General features: G+C 40.7%; 1 long non-coding RNA gene across 4 annotated transcripts in view; it reads left to right on the top strand.

Moving 5' to 3' along the window:
- LOC141580565 (uncharacterized) overlaps positions 1 to 20,485 on the top strand; it is a 167,494-nt gene that overhangs the window by 105,742 nt on the left and 41,267 nt on the right. For 3 of the 4 annotated variants that reach the window (XR_012512807.1, XR_012512806.1, XR_012512804.1), the window contains exons 2-3: positions 16,899 to 17,002; positions 19,449 to 19,497. This is a non-coding gene — a long non-coding RNA (uncharacterized LOC141580565). The remainder of the gene's footprint in view (positions 1 to 16,898; positions 17,003 to 19,448; positions 19,498 to 20,485) is intronic. The other variant, XR_012512805.1, reaches the window with a different exon arrangement.

The raw sequence follows: 20,485 nt of genomic DNA, 5'->3' as shown, positions 1-20,485 counted from the left end.
TTTGATGTGCTGCTGGATTTGGTTTGCTAGATTTTGTTGAGGATTTCTGTGTGTATGTTCATCAAGGATATTGGCCTGAAGTTGTCTGTGTGTGTGTGTGTGTGTGTGTGTGTGTGTGTGTGTGTCTGCCAGGTTTAGGTATCAGGATAATGCTGGCCTCACAGAATAAGTTATGGAGGATTCCTTCCTCCTCAATATTTTGAAATAGTTTTAGTAGGAGTGGTACCAGCTTTTCTTTATATAGCTGGTAGAATTTGCCTGTGGATTTGTCTGGTCTTGAGCTTTTTCTGGTTAGTTTTTAAATTATGGATTCAATTTTGAAACTCATTATTCTGTTCATGGTGTCAATTTCTTCCTGGTTCAATCTTGGGAGACTGTATGTTTCCAGTAATATATCCATTTCTTCTAGGTTTCCTAGTTTGTCTGTATAGAGGTGTTCATAATAGTCTTTGAGTGGTTTTTGTGTATCTGTGGAATTGGTGGTAACGTCCCCTTTGTCATTAGTGTTTGTTTATTTGGATCTTCTCATTTTTATTTAAAACATTAGTCTAGTTCGTGGTCTATTTGTCTAATTTACCTTTTCAAAGAACCAACTATGGATTCATTGATCTTTTGTATGATTTTTCACATCTGTTTCCTTCATTTCAGCTCTGATTTTGGTTATTTCTTGTTTTCTGCTAGTTTTAGGGTTGGTTTGGTCTTGATTACCTAGTTCAGTTGTCCCCAACCTTTTGGCACCAGGGACTGGTTTTGTGGAAGACAATTTTTTCATGGATGCAGGTAAGTGGATGGTTTTGGGACGAAACTGTTCCGCCTCAGATCATCATGCATTAGCTAGATTCTCATAAGGAGTGGGCAACCTAGATTCCTTGCATGTGCAGTTCACAATAGGGTTCATGCTCCTGAGAAGCTTAAGCCATGACTGATCTGACAGGAGTTGGAGCTCAGGTGGTCATTCTCACTTGTCTGCTACTTACTTCCTGCTATGCAGCCTGGTTTTTATGGGCAAGTTGCTTGTTTTCTCTTTCTCTCTTTTAGGAATACCAATAAATCATATATGGTCTATTTACATAATCTTACATTTTTAAAGGTTTTGTTTATTCTTAACTATTTTTGCTGCATTTTTGTCCAACTCAGTTAGTCAGAGAACTAGCCTTTGAGGTCTGAGATATTTTCCTCAGTTTGGTCAATTCTGATATTGATATTTGCAATTGTATTCTTATATTCTTAAAGTGAGTTTTTCAGCTCTATTAGCTAAATATGGTTCTTTCTTAAAATGGCCATTTTTCCTTTGATCTCCTGTATTGTTTTATTGTATTCCTTAGAACCCTTTGATTGGGTTTCAACTTTCTCCTGAATCTCAATGATCTTCATTCCTATCTATATTCTGAACTCTATTATTGCCATTTCAGCCTGGTTAAGAACTTTGTGGGGGAACTAGTAACTAGTGTGGTTGTTTTCAGGTAAGAAGACACTCTGGCTTTTTGAGCTGCCAGAGTTATTGTACTGGCTCTTTCTTATCTGTGTGGACTTACGTTCTTTCAGTCCATAAAGTTGCTATCCTTTGAATGGGTTTCTCCTTTATCTTCTTTGATGTTGTTGGGGGTTTGATTGTGGTACAAAGTGGATTCAGTCAACTGGGCTCATTTATTGAAGGTTTTAGGGACCCAACGCTTAGCTCAGCCCCTCTGGGATCCATCCTATAACTCTGAGGGGCTGGTATCAAGCCCGAGGTTTTTTCTCTGGTCCCTGGAGTTTAAGCATCTGCTACATTGGAGAAACCTATGTGCTCCTGGACCATTGGTCACAACACTCTGATGGGTTGTGCCAGCCAAAGTTTTTCATCAGGGAAGTGGCAGCAGGGTCCATGTTCACTCCCAGTTTCCAGCAGCAGCAGCAGCATGGGTGAGCAAGCTTGGTGCTGGAGAGTGTGGTCCTGCCAGTCTCCATGCATCCATCACGTCAGTGGCAGTGGCAGTGCAAGGTCTGGGGCAGGAGACAGGGCTGCTGGCATCCATGTGCTTGTTACGGTGTTGGCACAGGTGCAGGGTGGTAGCAGGTGCAGGGTGCTGGCCTCTTTGCATGTGTTTGTACTGGCAGCAGTGGTGGCATGGGGTGGGGTGCAGGGCCATTGGCCTCCATGTGCACATTCATGAGAGTAATGGTGGCAAGGGGAGGGAGACATGCTCAGGCCAGCAGCGGTGGTGCAGTGGCGTGAATACTCACATGTGCACCAGTAGGGAAGTAGAGGCAAGATCCCTGCAAGCATGTACTCACTAGCAAGGTGGTGGGATTGTGGTGGTAGGGGTTAGCCATAGAATGGGGGCAGGTGCAATGGGGGGAGGGGGTGGGTGGGCTGGTGTGTGTTAGCAGGGGCTGTTCTGTTGGAGCTCTCTGACAGCCAGGTGCAGTTGGCTGGTATGTAGGTCTCAAGGAATCACTCCAGTTGGGCACCTGAGGCTTCACTGCAGGTAGGCATGGACAGGATTAGGCCCTGGGGGAGGTCAGCAGATAGGAGAGTCCCAGATTGGACTGGCACCATCTCACCAGCAAGACTTCCCTGCTCTGTTCAGGCCCAGCAGTTCGCCTAAGGCTAACGCCTCCTAGGGAAGGATAGAGAGCTTTGGGGAATCAGTGTCCTTGGCCATGCTCCACTGCAGACATTCTCACACCAAGCTCTTTGGGCTCTGCTCAGGCTGGATTCCTGCTCCTACCACCTCTCCAAACAGCTCTTCATGCCAGCTCAAGTGTGCATGGGGATCATGGGGTCTCCTGATGCCAGGATTCCAGAGGTCTATGGCTAGAGCAGGTCACTCTTTGCCTGTTGAACTGACCTCTTCCCCACGAGTGGTTGAGGATCAGGAACGAGTCCCAGTGCATGGTAGCCCTGGGCAGAGTTCCTAGCTTCCTCCTCCTTCAGACCAGCATCTGTGTCCTCCCTCTGTCCCTTGTCAATATCTTCCTTCCAATGATCTGCTAGGAGTGCACCAGTCTTTCCAACATCCTCCTCCCTGGGTGGCAGATGCTCCCCTCCTGGCTGCCTATAGCTGGCCATCTTGCCAAGAATCCTCTCTCTCAACCTTTAAGCCTTCTCAAAGTCACCCTTGTCACTGGGAATAGAGCCCTAGGAAAACATAATAAATCACTTTAGCTCCAAGTAACTAATATCTTACTGTCTGTCGGGGGTAGTAAAAGTACAGACAGAGGACATATGAAGACCAATGATTTCAAATAAACTTGTGATAAATTCATGATTGCTATCTATCACTTATAGACATGAAATGGAGATATTTATGAACGTTTATAACATAACCGTCATATGTTGACTGGGAGGAGGCCTTTCTGCCCTGTCAAAGACTGTCCCTGAGATGTTTGGGGGTCTGGAGAGAATAAGGCATTTCTGTAGGCAACCATAAGACTCATTCTTGGTGGCAGAGATTCTTCTCTTTCCTTCTTTAGAACTTTCCATGCCCCTGGTTTCTGCTCTTGATGAGAGTTTCTGGAGCAGGTGGTGTAAAAAATTTTTTTGGCCCAGATACTGAAACATCTTCCACAAATACTGAAATACCACATCAGGTTTTTCAATGACTTCATGTCTCAGCAACAGAATTTTAAAAGGTTTTAGTTCTGCTTCTCATTTCTAACCATTCTCTGCTTCTAAAAATTTAATGGTGGAAATTTCAATGAAAAATGATGACATGCTTATTAAAATATTTGGAAAATACAGTAAATTAGAGAGGCAAAAATAGCATTAGTAATTCTATACCCCCAAACAATTTCTGCTAATATTTTGGCTTATTATCATCTTGCAATTTTATTATGAATAGCTTTTAAATTTTTTTTGTTTGCTTTACTTAGTAGTAATCATGCTGTATCCACACTTTTGTATCCCTAAGTATAAAATTATAATGATAACGCAGCCGAAGCTTTTCCCCATATCATTATAAGCAGTTCATAAATATCAACTGTGTTTAGCACACTTGATTGAATCATTTCCTTACTGTTAGACATACAGATTGTTTGTACTTTTTGAAAAATGCTGTGATGAACATCTTTGTAAATAAAACATTTCCCACGTTGGGGATTTTTTGCTCAGTGTATATTTCATGGAAATGGAGCCACTCTGTTCGTGTATGTAAATCACCCTTGCCAGTAGCTGATACAGCAACTGTGCAAATTAGAAAGAGGCACCCTTTCCACTAGACACTCAGCTGCCATCTACAGGAAAATTGCCTCCATAATTTTGCTTACAGTTCCTGGGTGGTGAATGGTGCCTCTTGGAGTTGTACAAAACACAACTTGTGCAACTGTAAGTGGCAGACCTAATGTAAATATTTCTAAGATTCCAAATTTCTTTCCAAAATTTTTATAGTGATTTATTCTCTTAATGGGATCTGTGGGTATGCCATTTTATCTCACCTTAACCCATGTGGAGAATTATATTATTCTAATTTTATAAGGGAAATATCACTTTATCTTAATTTATATTTAGCTAGATTATTAATGAGTTTTAAAGTAGTCAATGTATTTGTTGTAGCTTTCTCTAAGGAACAAAACACTCATACCAGAGATAGGATTTGTTTTTTTCTTTTCAACAAAGAGGTGCTAAGCAGAAGTGGATTACTAAGGCCAGATCTGGCTCCAAGCTAGACAGAAGGTGTTTCACGGCACATGCCCAAGACTTGTGCTTTCAGTCTCTGTCGCTGGGAAAACATGTAATTGGTTCTGCATGTTTTTCACCTTTCCTTTTGAGAAGGACTCCCCCTGCTTTTCCATGTCACTTCTGGGCTTCTCCAGGGAGTCCAGAGTATGTCCTATGAGGAACCAACCGGGGGAGGATGCCCAGCCTGATTTGCCCTGATGGAAGCATCTGACCTTGCTCAGCTGCCCACCAGAGACTTGAGAGATTGTGGATACACATGAAGTGAGTTCAGTGCTAAAAAGCTCTTCCTTCTGCACTTTGAGCCACCTATGGAGCCGGAAGTTCATGGTCTGCCTGTGATTCCTCCCTGAAGCCCTTGACCCACAGAAAAGCCGAGTCAGTGCTGCCCTCTCCACACCGTGAGATCCTCTCAGCTAGAGCCTGTGCTAAGAATTTATTGATCCAACAAATGTTTCTAAGTTACTGTGGTATTTCAGGAACTGCTTTAGGCACTGCAGATAGTGGTCAGCAAGAAGAGCTCTGTGAGGGCAGGGAGCTCCTAGAAATTGGCAAGGAAGAAAAACAAGTGATCAAGTAGATGAGTGGGTAAATAAGATCTGAAAAGTGATGTCCTCATGAGTGACTGAATTGGCAGGTGCTTTAGAGTGAGTGGTCAGAGAAGTCTCTTTTTAGAAGACCGTGCTGGAGACCTGAATGACCTGAATGACTTTGTAATGACTTGGTAGAGGAATAAGGAAGGAATTAGTATCTATTGAGACATTGTCAGGTATTTCATGGATGTAATTTTATTTAACTCACATTACAAGGTGTAAGGTGGTACCTCATACTCACAGGGTTTAAGTAAGTTGCCCAGGGTCTTGTAGCTTATGAGTCAGAACCAAATTTGTGGCCAGGTGGGTGCAGGTTCAAAGTCTGTTCTTTCCATCAAATCTCATAATAACCTATGAAAGAGGGCTGATAGGCCAGGGGCAGAGGAGCTGCAGTGGTTGGAGAGTTTGGCACTGGTGAGAGAGGATAAAACCAAGGACCACAGTTGTCTCCTGACTTTTAATCTAAAGTTCTCTATAATTATAATTGCAATAGCTCTTGGTGGGAAAGACTGGCCTAGTGAATAGAGAAACATAATTTATTGGTACATAAAATCTTACATATTACCTCCTCTACCTCCAGGACAGTCATTCTCTATTGAGGAGATAGATGAACATTTCTATTTTATCATTTTGACCATCAATAGAACAAGACTCAAGTTGGAGCAAGGCTAGATCCTCATGAAGACCATTCTGTTCCAGCAGTGCTGAGCCTTCTGGGAACTGTTTCAGCTACAGGATGACTCCAGGGTTCTCTTGGGTTAGAATAATTCTGGAAAGGATGGGGGCAAAATAACCAACCTAGAGACTATTACTATGGTTCTCAAGCCCTGGTTTCTTTCATAAGTGATCTATGTGATAGGTCATTGACATTTTGATACCAAATGCAGGAAGGAAGGCACTAGGGCCCTCTGACCACTGTGCCTGTTTGGCACAGTGGCCATCAAGCAAGATTTGTGGGCCTGAGATTTACTGTGCCCAGGCCCAGCAGGGGCCAGTGGAAACTTCAACAGCTTAATTGTGTTCTTACTTAGTCACCCACAGCTAATGCAACTTCCTGGCAAAGAAGGTGTCTTCCATAAGGAGCACAACGGGGCAGATTGTTATCATAAGAGCTTGCCAAGGTCTGCTCTAAATTGTCCCTGAACCAGTGATAATAAACCAAATTGCTACAAATAGACACCACTTTGCAGAATGTGAGCAGTCCAAGGGAAGCTTTTGACTTGGGGAGCAGAGGCAAAAGTGTGGTAACTATCAGATTTGGAGAGAAGGAACTTAGGTTTACCTTGTGAGAGAGCAGTGGAGTCAACTCTGAAATACAGTGAATTGCTCCCTTTTTTGAATTCCCGAGTTTATATTCAACCTCCTCAAACCATAGTTTGTAGTTTTCACAGTATGCTCCAACTGATTGGATTGGTTTGCAGTCTTAGGACACTGGACCATTTAAGAGATTAAACATCAGAGTTCTTCGATGAATAAGGCTGAAGTTTAAGAAGCGGAGAGAAATTTTGATCCTGTCTTGCAAGAGGGATGTGCGATGAAGACTGAAACTAAAGATACCCTTGGAGAGAAAGGACTTGGAGGAGGCCAGTGTTGTTTGGTCTTGCTCAGTTTAGTCTAACATTTATTGAGTATTCAGCACTCGGGCTGGTAGGCAGTGAATTTATGCTTTACCTGTCCAGACGCTAAGAGTTTAGTAGCTAGATGTGGAGGGAACACTGTTGGTGACAGGAAATAAGCCAACAAGGCATAATTTACCTTTCTCGGGATAAGTCTAAGGGTCAAGAAAAGAAGAGAGAAGAAAATAAATGTCCTCTCTTTTTTCTTCCTTTTCTCATCTTTTCTTCTTCAGTTTTTATGCTTTTTTCTTTCATTTTTTAAACTAAAGCTATTGTTTAATTTTTTAAAGTATTTTATAAACTTTAGAAAAAAGGAAGCGGAGAAATGTTACTCATAATCTTACTATACAAAGACAAGCAATAATAATATTTGAGCCTTTTTTGGTTTTCTGCTCTGCCTACTTTTTCCTAATTATCTTTTTTTTACCTGATTTTTACTGCACATTATATGTTATGAATTCTTTATAAACAACTTTAATGGCTACAAAATAGTCCAACAGATGGGAATAATATAAATTACTTAGTAATTCTCTTATTGTTGAACATTTAGGGATTTTCAACATTCATTTTCATAAATAAATAGGAGTACAATAGATATCTTTGCAAATAAATACTTCACTGTATTTAAAAATATTCCCTGAGGATGGAGTGCTAAAAGTACAATTACTCTGCTTAAGTATATAAATATACTTACTACTGTCTCTTTTCCTTCCATTTTATTTCCTCCCTTTCTCCCCTCCTCCCTCCCCCCCTTTCCTCCCATCCTCTCTTCTTCCCTCCCTCCTACCCTTCCTTCCTTTCTTTTTCTTTCTTTCCTTCTTTCTTTCTCTCTTTCTCTTCCTTTCCCTCCCTCCCCTCCTTCCTCTTTCTTTCTTTCTTCTCTCTCTTTCTTTTTCTTTCTTTCTCTCTTTCTTTCTTCCTTTTCTTTTCTCTTTTCTTCCTTTCTCTTCTTTTCAACAATTCTGTATATTTAAGGTGTATAACATGTTTGATATATTTCATGTATACATACTAAACATCTATACATATACAAACACAAAGTACATATGCATAGTGAAATGATCATTCCATTCAAGCTAATTATATCTATTTTCTTCCATGGTTAACTTGTGTGTGTGTGTGTGTGTGTGTGTGTGTGTGTGTGGTGAAAGCACCTGAAATCCACTCTTGTAGCAAATTTCCAGTATACAATATTGTATTATTAACTATATTTCTCATGCTGTACATCAGATCTCTAGACTTATTCATCTTATATAATTGTAACTTTGTTGCCTTTCACTAAGTATTCTTGACATAACAAGAGGTGTGTGTGTGTGTGTGTGTGTGTGTGTGTGTGTGTGTGTAACCAAATTGTTTTCTAAAAGGGTCCTATACATTTATCTATCCAAACCTATTTTCTTAAATTTTATATTTTGCATTAAATAATCACCACCACCACAATCACAACAACAAGCTTTACTAATTAAGTGAAGTCTGATTTTTATGTTAGCAAATGAATAAAACATTCTTCAAGTACATTCTGAGATCAAATACACTTGGGAACGGAATGTGTCTGTGAGTCACCAGCTAACAGAAGCAGCCTTGTCTGGCACGGAGCTGGTGCTGCAGCATGGACCCTCCCCGTCACCCACAGAAGTATGGGATGTGAGGGTCAGAAACAGAGCTTGGTGTCCATAAGAACAAACACAAGGTGAACAGATATAATCTACGTTAACTCCCAGCCTGCCAGAGGCTTACACATGATACCAGCTTAAAGAACACCAATTATCCCCAGTTCCTCACTGAGATAATCACTTAGATATAAAGCTTATAAAGTAAAAACATGTTAGAGAGAGCTTTAATATCTTATATATTAATACATATTTAATTATATTATTATATATGCTATTCTGGGTTTTATATAGAGTATGTATAATATTACATATATATAATATTTATATATTTAGAGAGAGAAATACAAGGTACCTTTCTTTTTCTTTTTCTTTACCTGGAAGGCACACCTATGCTTCCATTTTCCTCTATTACATTGTTTATCAGGCTTGTTCCCAATAGTCAGTATCTGAGAAAACATTGAAGAATGTCTAGCAATCTCATAGCCATCACCAGCACAGTAACAACAATAGAAACTCATGTTTACTGCTTACTATACGCCATATACTGGGCTGAGTGTTTACATCCATTTTCCCACTAGATTGTCCCAGCAGTTCAGTGGGATTAGTATTTTCCCTAGTTCACAGATGGGGTGACTGGGATCTGGAGAAGTTATATGACTTACTCAAGCTCACACAGTGAGTAAACGGGGGAGCTATGGAGGTGAGGGATATTCTCAGTGTGAGGCAATGATGGAATCATTTCATGGTTCCACTCCTAGGTCCACGTGCTTTGGAAATTAGAAGATCTTGCCAAGATGAGCTGTGCCGATTTCATGGGGCGTGATTCCTGAGTGGCCTTGTAACTGCAAGGCTGCTCTTTCCTCTAACAGAGAGTCCATGCCCACCTAGGGTTGGTGTGATACAATGAAGCCTTGCAGGAAAAGGAAATAACTTGTTTTACAACAAACCCAGAAATGAAATATCATCATAGAGAAGGTAGATTACTGGAATCTCTCCTAAACATTTTTTTTTTTAAAACACGTAACAATAAACTCACAACTTTCTTGCATTTAAAAAGTGGTAACTTACAGTGGCAAAGTCATAAGGTAAGAATGCTCTTCAGGTTTAGCAGAGTGGCTCTCGGCTGTCTCTCTGGCTCTCACAGCCAGTGGCAAACTGTAAATACTAACAGATGCACCAGGGTGAGCTGAGATATCAATCTAGGAATGCCCATGGTGGGGAAGGTTGCATGTAATGCGGGAGCACTTTAGAAAGAGGTGCTGAGCCTGGTGTCTGTGCTGTCAAAGAAAGGGATTGGAGGAGGAATCTACACAAAGCATTTGCCAACCTAGTTACACGGGCTTTTCAGACTGCAAAACCAGAGGCTATGCTTCAGAATATGGAAAGCCTCATTTTTCTTAAACTTAATTTCAGATACTTAGATTTCATAAGACTTACAATTTATACCAGGAGTCCAGCTCAGTCAATACTTCCAAATGCCGTATCATCAGGAAATATGAGTTTTTAGTTTAAAAAATTAATCCAGTCAATCACAGTATAAGATGGGAAATAAAATATGCAGTTAAGCTAGAAAGCAATGGAAACCTATCGTGATAAAACCTGTGGTAGATTGCTAAGGCTATACTTTGAGGAAATTGTATAGCCTCCAACATCTACATTGTTTTAAAAGTGAAACTAACAATAAACTTACTATGCATCTAAAATTCAAAGAACAAGATAAGTCAAGGTAAAATGGAAGGAAGCATTAAGATGTTAGCAGAAATGAATGAAAGAGAAACCAAATGGAAGTTGCATGAAGCACAATTTACAAAGGAGGAACAAAGTCTGTGCTGTGTGGGGGGTGGTTTGTTCTCTGCATTCCCGGAGCACCTTGCCAGGGCCCTGCCAAGACTTTCAAGTGCAGGCCCTGAGGGCCACAAAGATGGACCCATTTAATAAGATACACATTCTATTTCTGTACAGGGCTTCTGTCAGTGTCTAAGACTGCTGTCCTGCTGAGCTTGAGAATAATGATGATAATAAATGATAGTAATTGCTATATTTACTAAGCACTTACTAGGAACCAGTGGCCTTGCTGCATCAGCTTTTTAATCTTTACAACATCCCTGGGAGGTAGACATATTTTCTACTGTTTTAATACTAGGGAATGAGGTTTATTATAGATATTTCATTTATTCAGCTGTTCAGTGCTGAAGATACAGTGATGAACAAAACAGATTAAACTACTTGCTTTCGTGGATTTTCATTCTATTAGGAGCTTCCCAAAGTGGCCTGTAGTGGAATTTTGAGGCTGATCCATGCTTTTCGTCACTTTCAGTCTGCCTTCCTTAAAACTGGAGGCAACGGAGGGAGGAGTCACTTTTCAGCATTGGCATACACAGAACACATGGTGTCCTGACTCCTCTGTACCTGTTCCACTGGGGGTTCAACTCCTCAGTGTGGTAGTTGATTAAGGGTGTAGCACGGTGCCTGACACCCAGAAGCTCCTAGTAAGACAGCTCGTTCTATTAATAGTCACTTTATTATCATCTGGCCCTGATCTCTTTCACCTCTCCATAAAAATTTCCTGAGCCTAAGGCTCAGCATCTATGTAGTAAAGAATTTAACTTTACCCAAAAGGAAGTCTGGCATTTGTCATCGGTTTGTAGGAGGTGAACTCTAAGCTCTTGGAAGGTCATGACTGATACGAGTTTCTTTGTTTACCTGGGGGCCTTAGGTTATGCCAGAAAGTTTAACAGTATGATTTAGGTTGGGAAATGGCCATGTTAGAAAGACCCACAATGTGATGTGTGGGGGCTTTGGGTCATGCAGTATATTCAGCCTCTGGAGGGGGATGGGAGGCTGAGATCAACTATGCAGGCAATTAGTCATCATGTCCGCATGCTGGGGCCCCCATAGAAACCCCAAACCCTGGAATTCAAGTGAACCTCCTAGGTTGATGATACTCCGTGAGTACTGCTGCACTGGATTGCTTGGAGAGTAACAGCCTCCTAGCCCTGCAGGTGGAGGACAACTGGAAGCTCTGTGTTTGGAAATTTTCCTGGACTCTCTTCTATGTGCCTCCTCCCTTGGCTGTCTTAGTCTGTATCCTTTTTCTGTAATAAACCCTAACTATGACTATAATAACTTTCAGTGAGTTCTCTAAGTTCTTCCGGTGAATTATCAAACCCAAGAGTTGTTTTGAGAACCCCTCCAACTAGCAACTGGTGTCAGAAGTGAGTGTGGCCCTGTGAACTCTTCTCTCAAATTTTCCAGTTGTCTTACTTTAAAACTCCCCAAATATACCTTCCCAGGTCTCATGTGGGATGACACTAGATTGAGAAGAACTGTCCAGAATGCTTAGAAAATACATACAAAACATAAAAATAAGAGGAAAAAAAGGGAGTCAAGTCTAAAATATTAACAAACTATGCCAGAGTCAAAGGCTGATGGGCTGTGAATCTCCATCAGTGGGCAAGGCAGGCTGTGCCTCTTTAATAAAAATAATGGGGTCACAGACATGTTCTAAAACTATTACTCAAAGGCTCGGGGCTTTGCCTCCAGCAAGGACAAAGGCACTCCTGAGGGTCTGCAGCTCACACCTCCTGCAGCAAGACCGACTTCCTGCACAACCTCAGGACATTCTTCTGACTTGATTATTTATTTACGCTCTTCATTATTCTAAAGGGATGTGAGGTGACTTGAATACATATCTACATGCTCTAGTTAAGTAAGCGGAGTAAAAAAAAGTAAGTGAGAAAACCAGAAGTGAAAGAGAAAGAGGGTCAGGGTTAAACAGGATAAGAGAAAAGAGAAGGAGCTGGGTTAAGATTAAAATCCAAAGTGCATGCCATAAAAATGTTCTGTACATATTCATTATATTGTTTAAAACTTCCATGTTCTTATTTGTCTGCTTGTTTATTTACTTTCTTCCTCATTTATTTTTGGCCTACATAATCTGTATTTGACCATTCTTAGCACTAAGAGCCTTCTACCGTAGTAATTGCTGTCAGTTTTCTCCTGCGTGCTAAATGGTCTGTGCCCTGCACTTTGATGCCATGTAATTCATTTCCAAAGGATCGTGATGGTTAGGGCTTCATTATGGGCTATACTTTTTATCTATGTCAAGTAACTTTCTCTCTACTTAATGCATTTTGCCTTGGATTCTATTTCGTTACTAAAATGGCTGGATTACTTTTATTTGTGGGCCGCTGCTATAACTTTGAGTAACCTTTTTATTTTAATGTTTCAGTGTCATTTGGTTTTGGCTATGTCTTATAAAAGCAGCACATATCTATATTTGGTTTGCGACTTAATCTGAGAGATTTTGATTTCAAGAGAAGAGTTTAAAACCGTTGCATTTTCTCCACAGTGGACATATGGTGTTGCCTCATACCCATATTAAACGGTCTAAAATAGTTTGGATTTCCTCTGTCTATTTCCCCAAGTCTTACCACTTCCCTGAAACTAATATTCCCTCTGTAAGGGTTATTGCCGAGTTTAAAAAGAGGAAACTGAGGCCAGTATAAGAACAATTAAATTCCAATTTATTCAGCTCCCCTGCGAGGTTCTATGGTCTTGGAAAGGGGGGACCAGAGAAGCCGCGCTGACTTCCTGAGGCCTAGGGTCTTTATAGTCATAGTGAGTGAGGAGAAGCAGGGTGCTCTGATTGGTTATGGGGGAGCAGTATGTAGACGGGGAAAGCTGCTATTGGTAGGTAGATTGTTGGGCAGGATTTCCCTAATGCAAGATCCAGCTAGGGTTACATTAACCGGATCCCTCCAGGAGAGTGTGTGCTCCTGAGGTAGGTTCCGGGCATAGAGATGTGACGTAGGTATCGGGCACAGAGATGGGTGGGTGTGTCCGAGCTCCTGGCTAGGCAACTGGCCTTACACCCTCATCTTCCTTACCTCCTTAATTTGTATTACCACACAGCCATATTGATACAGATTTATGAGGAAAGGTGGATCTGTTTTTTCAACAAGCATCTTTTTTTAAAAAAAAAACTGGAGGCACTGACAATGGCTTCTGTAGAAGCAGGAGAGGCCATTGCCTAGGCTGGCTACCTCGTTGGGTCTGTGGGAGTAGAGAGGGCTGGCAGGCTGGACACAAGCCCTCAACTGCCAAAATAATAAAATGGGCTTTGCTTGGGAGGTGAACTTCCTTCAATGCAGCTGTTCTGGGGCTTTCATTTTCTTTCTTTTCTCAAAATCTCCTGGAGAGCTCTGGGGTGGGTTCCCTCTGCTCAGCTTCTTTCTCTAATATACCACCCTTGTATTAGGAGGTGTCTCCCGCAGATGTACTACCTTTTTAAAGAGAGTTCTTCTTTGGATTCGGCCTGAGGTCAAAGTCCTCTGCTTCCAGAGGCTCTGTTGTTTTAAGGGTTTATTGGGAGAGAATGGTCTCTGCAAATGGGCAAGATCTATGTTTTAAATCAATTATCTTGATGGCACCTTGGCCTACTGTGGCTGTGTGTGTGTGTGTGTGTGTGTGTGTGTGTGTGTGTATTTTTGTTTAGTCTTGAGCTTTGAATTTCCCCTGGGTTATCTTAGAACAAATTTTGTTTATCTCTGTTGTTTTGATCTATTTTTTACTACTTTGATTTCTCTGTCAATCCAATTTTTAGCTAGTGTCTATATTCTTGAAATTTTAAAAATAAGTTTTGGGGCATGAAGAAATTGCCTTCAATGACCCAAAAATTATTCAAACATTCTTCTTGTTTCATTATACTGACAAATGTCTTGTGAAAAAAGTAGATTCTCATCCTTCTCTTTATGGAAGCTTGTTATCATTTCTTAAGAACCATATATTTGGGGTTCTATTGGGAACATACACCAGATAATTTAAAAGCTTTTCCTTCTCATAGAGTGTTATTTTTAGAGAGTTGGTTTTCCTTGAATTCTCTTACGATTTATAAAGACCTTTGTGCCCCCTCCCCCACCTTACCTCCCTCCTTGCCTTTTTCTCTCTGTTTACTTATTCTTCACTGCAAAGCCATTTATTCAGTCCCAGCATTTTGCCAAGAAAACATTCAGTTCATTTTTGTCCAGGTACAGTTCATAAAAAGAACACCCTTCGGCAAAAAAGGTGACACATGAATTTCCTGAATCTGTCATTTTCATCGGAGTTTAATTCATCCTAGATTGCAAGACACCCCCTAGTGCCCTTTTTAAAGCCTTCAGCAAGGGATGGTCTTCAAACGGTGATGCTTGAGGCTAAAAGAAACATAAATATAACTACTGAGTTATGTTTTTCTTCATTGTTAGCAAATGAATGCATGATTTAGGTAGTGAACAGGTAGAACTTTTCTCCACAGTGTCTTTCTCATAATGTTTATAGGATGAAGTGAGAGTAAATGTTACAAGGTTATAGGGTATTAGTTAAGAAAAAGATATTATTAGGGAAGGTTATAAGATAAAGATCAGGAATATAAGGTTCTTTGTCCCTAATCTCTACTTCCTGTAGCAAGACACACTTGGCCCAGGGCATTCAGGATACATCTTGGCTGCAGGGGAGGCTTCAGCAGAGTTACCACCTTCTTGTTGCTAACACTTTTAATGAGCTTTGATAGTAGCCTTGTTACTACAGGAATAAGATGTTTGGGTGCTAGTGTCACAAAATCTGAGGTTAGATACCATTTGTTTCGGGGAGAGTTGGGATATAAATCTGGAGATACTGGGAACCTGTGGCAAGCTGTAGGTCTTATTACTGAGAGGAGATGGACAATCGGATTCAGGCCAAGCACCTACCATTGGTGTGCTGGAGGGGATCTTGTTGTCAGCTAGCTCGTCAAGCATTTTTCAGAAAGATCTCCAGGTATGTTTTCAGATAAAGTTATCTAGTATGTAACAGATTATATCTCATAAAGGCCTCTAAAATTTCATCAACAGGAGTAATGTCCTTAAGTTCTCTTTCAACTTTGAGAATCTATGGATTTGTGATTTTCATGCAATGTGTCTATTATAGGTTAACATAGAGTTATTGATTTCTTCCTCTTCTTCTTCTTTTTTTTTTTTTTTGAGACAGAGTCTCACTCTGTCACCAGGTGCCAGGCTGGAGTGCAGTGGCGGGATCTCGGCTCACTGCAACTTCCGCCTCCTGGGTTCAAGCAGTTCTCCTGCCTCAGCCACCTGAGCAGCTGGGACTATAGGCGCATGCCACCATGCCCAGCTAATTTTTGTATTTTTAGTAGAGATGGAGTTTCACCATGTTGGCCAGGATGGTCTTGATCTCTTGACCTTGTGATCCACCCGCCTTAGCCTCCCAAAGTGCTGGGATTACAGGCATGAGCCACCGTGCCCAGCTGATTTCTTATTTTTAACATTTTATTTCAAAATAATTTTAAATTTATAGAAAAGTTGCAAAGGTAATATGAAGAGTTCCTGTGTACCTGTCGACATAGCATTGGAAACTAGAGTAAAGATCATCACTGTTATAAAGTTGCAAAGAACTTGGTGGAGTTGTGTCCATGTCCTAGGACTTCATAAAGGGCAAAATTTAAGTGCAATAATCTAGCATATTACCCAGAAGAAATATCTAAGTAGCAAAGCATTCAAGGTTCTTCATGATATCTTCTGGCTGTTAATAGTAAAAAGGGGGAAGAGAAAAATTATTTAAAGATAGAATTTATAATTAAAATGGAAGCAGAATGGGAAGATCTGGAAAACTCTTAGGCTGATCATGTAAAGAATTTAAAAACATGCAACTCTAGCCTGGGAAAGATGTGGGCATGTGACTTCATCCTATGACTTCAACCTGTGAACATTGCCTTAGGGATGAGGCTGCCTGAAGCCTTGAGAGTCCAGCCCTGCCCCAGTGTGTCCAGAAATTGGGACATAGACTCAAAGGATATTATCCTCCAGCTTGAAGACTGAAGGTTGTTTTCTTTGTTGGGTTTTGAACTTACTTAGGACCAGTTACCCCTTTCTTCTTGCCGATTTATCACTTTTGGAATGAGAATGCCTGTCCTATTCCAGTCCCACCACTGGATGTTGAAAGCACATACTTGTTAATTTCATAGGCTCATATCTGGAGAGGAATTTGTCTCAGATGAATCTCACCTGTTCCTATTAGTGCTGTAACACTAGTGCTGTCATTCATATCTGATTCAGATGAGATGCTGGACTTTGAAGTTTTGAGTTGGTGCTCAAATGAGTTAAGACCTTACGGCTATTTGGATGGAATAAATGTATCTTGCATGTAAGAAAGATATAAATTTTGGGGGGCAACAATGTAATATAATGGTTTGAAGGTGTCCCCCAAAGTTCATGTGCTGGAAGCTTAATTCCGAATGCAACCATGTTGAGAGGTGGGACCTATATGAGGTGATTAGGTCATGAGGGCTCTACCCTCATGAATGGATTAATGCTGTTATTGTGGGAGTGGGTTCCTGATAAAAGTATGACTTTGACCCCCTTCCTCTATCTCTTTTCTGCAGCTGCTCTCTTACCCTTCTGCTTTGGGATAGGATGGGATGATGCAGCAAGAAGGCCCTTACCAGATGTGGGCTCCTCAACCTTGGATTTCCCAGCCTCCAGAACTGTAAGAAATCAAACCGTCTCTATAAATTACTCAGCCTCAGGTATTTTGTTATACCAGCACAAAGTAGACTAAGACACCTGCCAACATCTTGATTTTAGCCCAGTAATATTTCCTGATCTCCAGAACTGTAAGATATGTTTTTATTGTTTAAGCAATTTGTGTTAATTTGTTACAGCACGAATAGGAAACTAAAATAATACCCTTCACTCAGCTTTCCCTTGTGTTAAAATCTTACATAAGCATGGTACAATTATTAAAATTAAGAAATTAACATTGGTTCAATATTGTTAATGAAAACTTTTTTCAGATTCCCCAGTTTTCCCACTAAACGTTCTTCTCTGTTCTGTGATCCAGTCAGGATACTGCATTGTATTCAAATGTTAGGTCTCTTTAGTCTATGCTATTCCTAAGAGCTTCTCAGTCTTTTGCTTTTATGATCTTGGTTCTTTTGAAGAATACATGTCAGTTGTTTTTTAGAATATATATCAGTTTAGGTTTGTCTGATGTTTTCTTGTGGTTCGAGTGAAGTGTGGACCTGGAGAAAGAAAACCACAGAGGGGATGTGCCCATCTCATCACATCATATCAGAGGATATTACGTAATATCAACATGTTCTATTTTGGATAGGATAGTGTCTGTAAGTTTCCCCACTGTAAATTTCTTTTATTTCCCTTTCTAAACTCTATTCCTCAGAATTGCTGCAATTTTTATTTCACAGTCTTCATTACTGAAGGTATGCAAGAATTTTGAGTCAACAAAATTAATTTTGAATGCCAAATATGCCACTTTTTAGTTTTAAAGAGTAGGAACAATTATTTGACTTCTATTTGTCTCATGTCCTTATCTGTAAAATTGGGAGAGTTATAACTCTATGACCGTTCTGATGATTAAATGAGATAGCAGATCTATTTACATTACAAACATTTATCTATAATTTGCTAAGAATCATATTAAGTGAAAAAGATACAGGTGGTAGGTAACAGATGAATAAGTGATGATACAGACTTTCCCATGCAGAATTCACAGTATGACAGGAACGATAAATTATTGAACCAGCAGCCACAGTGGAGCATGCATGTTAAAGTTGGGAAGTACAGAGTGCTGTAAGACTGCATAATATGAGGACCTATTGTAGGTATCAGGAAAGTCACTTAGCGCAATGTCTAGTAATATACAGAAGACCCTTTAGGATGGATTGATGTCAGTTCTCTTCCCTTGCTCATGCCTGGATCTCTCCCTATTATTCCAAACTAACAGGGTAAAGTAATAGGATGTTTTCCTTTTTTTTTTTTTTTTTTTTTTTTTTTTTTTGTAGGATTCAACAGAGACTTTAAAGTGCTAATGTATGTGCTGACTTGCTGAGCAGGGATCCCGTGTGTGTAGCTGTTTCTTAAGCGTACACAACACTGGGACCATTTCTTGCTTGGTCCCAATGTCATGTACTAGTCTGATGTGCAGAAGAGCTTTAGGGAAATGCTGCTTTATCACATTGGTCTCTTCACCACACACTGGTTGCCTGGTCTGAAATCCACCTCAAAACCATTTGAGTTTTCAGAGGCACAAATGTTCACGAGCATTTCACAAAGTATTTTGCCCATGTGCATTTCAGATTATTCAGTCTTCACTTCTAAAGGTGAGATTAACCTTTCCAAGAATTGCTTGGGTATACACATGTAGTCATTGAAGGAAGATTTTAAAATTTTATATTTAAAAAGAAATTAAAAATTTAAAAAGGATCCCTCCCTATCCATCTCCAAGATCTAACAATTATCAAGATTTGCTCACATTTACTTAATGTATCCCTTGATGTTTTTTCCTGTGGCTGAAATATTTTAAAGTGAATTCCAGATATCATATCACTTCACCCCATTTCCTTTTGTATGTGTCTCTAAAAATTACACAATTTTTCTTACATAATGACAAACCATGTCGAGTCTAGTAAAAAAAAATTAATTTGTTAGTGTAATCTACTGAGAATGAAGTGCTCAGGAAGGCCCACAGTCTGCTTTAGGTACAATGCTAGCCTCTGGCGGGACACAGGATGTGGCTTTCTCACTCATTTTTCTGCCCATGTAAAGCGACTCTTCAAATTCTCACAGTGGGCCAGGCACATTGGCTCATGCCTGTAATGCCAGCACTTTGGGAGGCTAAGGTGGGCAGACCACTTGAGATCAGAAGTTCGAGACCAGACTGGCCAACATGGTGAAACTCAGTCTCTACTAAAAATACAAAAAATTAGCTGGGTGTAGTGGCACATGCCGGTAATAACTCCTACTTGAGAGGCTGACATAGGAGGATGGCTCGAATCCAGGAGGTGGAGGTTGCAGTGAGGAGATCATGCCACTGCACTCCAGCCTGGGCAATAGAGTGAGACTCCATCTCAAAAACAAAAACCAAAAATTCTCACAGCACCTTAGTATCTCTTATATCCTTATATCTATTGCAGATTTGGAAAAGAGGAGTTATTCAGCAATCGTGGGCCAAACTGAAGCAGGGTGAGTTCACAAGACATATAGAGGTTCCAGAAATCAAGAGACAGTTTTGCAAGTTGGATGGAGAGGAGGCTCTGAGGGAGACATAGGGTCTGTTCTTATTCCCACAGGATGCAGGGACAGATAGAAAATGTAACTGATCTAAACAGGTACAGTGCAAATCAGTAATACAAGACTGATCTGATTGCATTGTGACTGAACATAAACCAGCTAAGTATTAGGTTGGTGCACAAGTAAAGGTTTTTGCCATTACTTTCAATGGCAAAAATCCCATTTACTTGTGCACCAACCTAAGTCATTGCTTCCTGAGACACTGCGTATGTGTGAAATATGAGGCCAGTGAAATAAACTGGCAAAATATTTGATGGGCTGTGTAGTGTCACAGTTTTTGACCTCTGTGTAAATTTGGGAAAAGCTTGACTCTAATTTTCTCTTTTCACACAAACTATTGGATGAAATGCTAGTTTTTAAACTGGTTGCCCTGTGGAGTCTACTCAGTGACAAAGTGGAGAAGACCTATAGATTGATGTGGCACCCACACCTCGCCCTGTGCAGTTTGTCTCTTTACATTCTGCTCTTTCATTTATGAGTTCCTGACACCCCATGATTCTATGGCTCAAAGGAGGTTGAAAAACCACTGGTCCGGTGAAAAGAGAGCTCTCCCAGGCAATTCTTCAGTTGTTGCCCTTCACGGAAGAGCTGAGAGCTGAGGACCTATGTCCCTTTCCTTTTCTATGGGGTCTGGGCTTTTCCAGTACCGGGTAGAGCTGTGACAGTCAGACCAGTCTCCTACTGCATGGCCTCACTCAGGAGAAGCATGTGGCTGGATTCTCAACTTGAAATGTGTGCACTGATGAAGCCCGGCTCCTCATTGCTCAACAGGAGGGGAGGGTGTGATTGAATGCTGCCCAGCTGTGGGCTTCTGATTGGAGCAGGACCCCCTGATCAATCATCCCATTTATCTGAAAACTGAATAAGCCTGTTAGACAAT

This window comes from Saimiri boliviensis, chromosome 12 (genome assembly GCF_048565385.1).
Source record: "Saimiri boliviensis isolate mSaiBol1 chromosome 12, mSaiBol1.pri, whole genome shotgun sequence".
Classification (NCBI taxonomy): Eukaryota; Metazoa; Chordata; class Mammalia; order Primates; family Cebidae; genus Saimiri; species Saimiri boliviensis.
This window is presented reverse-complemented; position numbering and strand designations above follow the sequence as displayed.